Raw genomic sequence first — 3095 nt, 5'->3', positions numbered from 1 at the left:
ATATTGGGATGAATGATAGCACTCATGAAGAGTTCCAATTAAGGGGATGATATAATGACTGATAATATTTTCGTGCTAGAATATTTCTTTTTTGTTATTTTGATGATATAGTGAATGGCAAGTGCTAGACCCTTTTTTTTTGTTTTAAGTTTTCTTACAAGTGATGAAGGGGATTTGTTTTTTTTTTTTTTTCAAGGGATAATTGTACAGTGCTACAAGCTGCTCCACTTTTACTCAAGTCTTACAATAGTTGAGTTCACAAGAATAATTGCCCCATTATTGTCAAGCCAAGAAACAAATGAATTACAACTTGGACATGTGACCAAATCACCCATTATATATATAATTTTTTTTTTACAATAAACCAAGCTTTATTATAAAGAACGAAATTGAAATTGTACAACCTAGAGCATCCTTCATGATCACATATATCAGACAATCAAGTAAGACCACAATTTACAAAACCATTCCAATTGTTAACAAAGCCCCACTTAGCAAGCTCATAAGCTACTTGATTTACATCTCTCCTAACCCAAATGAAACTTGGTCAATCTCATTTGCTAAGTCCAGCACGTCTTCAAGTATAGTCCTTAGGCCATTGCTTATGTGTGGCTGCTCCAGCACCACTATATGCCACTGAATTTTATTTTCTATGACAGCCATTATAAACAAGCAAAATCTTAGACAATCTGCAAAACCAATTCAAAGTTGGTTAGTTGGTCACTTTACTCTTAATACTAAAGCAAATTAAATTAAATTTTAATGGAAAACACACACCCACAAACAATAGACAATATTGAATTTAGTTACTAGTTGACAGATTTTTGCTTTGAAAATTTCAGATTTTTTATTTCAAACAAAGTAACCAAATTAAAGTTCAAGACTTCATATATATATATAAATAAAAAAAAGAAGTTTTAAGAATAACCACAAAAGAAAGCTACTCTTCATTTGTTAATGCATTCCAATGTTGCTCACAAGTAACTAGAGACCACCCCTTAAAAAGAGGATATAGCATATACAAAAAGGATCCTATCAAAATGCATGATTAGCAAGAGCACATCTAATTTGATTATTTCCCAACATTCAATGAATCCATTCTAATGATTGTGGTACAAAGTTACACAGAAACATAAAAATTATTGACAGACTATTGCTTCAATCAAATCATCTCCAAGTCATGTGCACAAAGTAAGAATCAGAATGCTAAATCAAGTAATCATGCATGAGTTCCTGTAAATTGATAAAAGCAATAGGGTGCAGCAGCTGGACAAAAACAAGAAATCAAGCTGTTCAAAATAGTTCAGAACACACCTAGCAGCAGTAAAACATCAATACAACTATAGCAGCTATAAAAATTACAACACCAAAACAACTACAAGGGTCTACAACTTATCCAAAAAAAAAAAAAAAAAAACTAGGGTATATACAAAAGGAGCTCAGGTATGATAGATAACCATAAAGAGTACAATAGATCAACACCTTTCTGTGTTAGTATACAAAGTGTAATGAGTCTTACCATTTGGACCAACAAAGGCTGACTTCCCTCTTTAAGAATAATCATGCCAAAGGCACATGGTCATGGTAGCAAATAAAAAAATTTCAAACCTTTTTCCTGTCCCTTCTTGTGTTCATCATACAAATTTCAATTCATACACTGATCAACAACAATTATGTATTTGACATGAGGACAACAAATACAATTATATTTGTATAAACGTAAACCAAAGAAGCGCAACAGACCTGAAGAGAAGATTGAGTGAATCTCGTAGAGGTCTAATGTTAGAGATAGGGTGTTCAGGAGGCAGCTCACACAATATGATTTAGTAACTGAAATAAGCAACATACAAAATAAAATCAGCAAGGTTCCATAACAGAAACTAGTGCCACATAGTGCTATAATGCAAACTAAAAGAAACAGAGTATATAAAGCCAATGATAAACATGACTGATGTTGAAATAATCCAAATGTATCTAATGAAATATACCAAATTCCTCTTTATTTATTGATAAGGCAATATAGACTATGTGCAAGTTACAAAGTACACTGCTAGCAAAATATACACATTATCTACAAGGGACTATCAATATTAGTCTAGGCAGCTCAATCCCAAGTAAGTTTATAAACATTGATAATAAAATAGGGATACAAACTAAACCAAAATACCAAACCACATCAGACCTGCCTCTTCACTAAACAAAAACATCCGTATCTTACACCATAACACCAAACCCCATCAGACCCATCTCTTTCCTAAACAAAAACACCCAAATCTCACACCCAATATACCTTACAAAGGTCTATCTTTCAAGTGAGTCTTGGTTATAAAAAGTAGACCCCTTGTGAGGTGAGATTATGAAGCCAAATCAATCATCATAAAAAGATTGACCTTTGTAATTTCGAGAAGAAGAAAAAAATACAAATAATATATGAAAAATACAGAAAATAAACAGAAAAGGAGAGACAAGAAAACCTTCTTGCGACTTTAGGTTTTGGAAGAGGGGAAAAAACCTCCGCCGTCGAGGTTTGGAAGCAACGAGAAGGAGATACGATTTTGGGGTTTTCCGAAGAGACAAAGGTCAGTCTCGTTGGAATTGGTGAAGTTTGGTAGCCTAGCTCCGGCGGCGATGCTAAGTAGTGGTTGTGGAGCTTTGGAGTTGAGAGAAAGAAAGAAAGAGAGAGTAGTGAGCAGATGGTTGTGCGGTGAGAGAGAGCAGAGATAGAGAGAGACTTTTGATTTTGCTGAAGGGGAAAAGGTGTTTAAGCGGGGTTTGAAAATTTTCTGGGGCATATTCGTCTTTTCGGGTTTAAAAGGTCTGGTATGCTTACATGTTATTTTTAGACAGATGTCATTTTATTATTGGGCTTAGAAACACCAACTAGATGCTGATGTGGAGTTCCTGAAACATCATATACTTTCTCGATAATAAGAGCTATAGACCTAGAACTAAAAATCTAGGGCCGAACTAGAGCAAATAAATAAATTGGCAAAGGATTTGTAAAATTCAAAGCATGATAAAAGTAGACATGGCAAAACGGGTCAGGCCCGTTTGACCTGTAACCCGTTTGACCCGTAACCCGATTGACCCGTGAC

The 3095-nt window shown here is 34.4% G+C and overlaps 1 long non-coding RNA gene across 1 annotated transcript; it reads right to left on the bottom strand.

Annotated features, from left to right (window-relative positions):
- Positions 1 to 370: 370 nt before the first annotated feature.
- Positions 371 to 2718, bottom strand: LOC115970844. Its single transcript, XR_004087159.1, has 3 exons — positions 2475 to 2718; positions 1744 to 1830; positions 371 to 689 (listed from the first exon to the last, which is right to left on the bottom strand). It is a non-coding gene; the product is annotated as an uncharacterized LOC115970844 (long non-coding RNA).
- Positions 2719 to 3095: the final 377 nt, after the last annotated feature.

The sequence above is a fragment of the Quercus lobata genome, chromosome 12 (assembly GCF_001633185.2).
Source record: "Quercus lobata isolate SW786 chromosome 12, ValleyOak3.0 Primary Assembly, whole genome shotgun sequence".
Taxonomy (NCBI): Eukaryota; Viridiplantae; Streptophyta; class Magnoliopsida; order Fagales; family Fagaceae; genus Quercus; species Quercus lobata.
The sequence above is the reverse complement of the archived record's forward strand: the minus strand, read 5'-3'. Positions and strand labels throughout refer to the sequence as shown.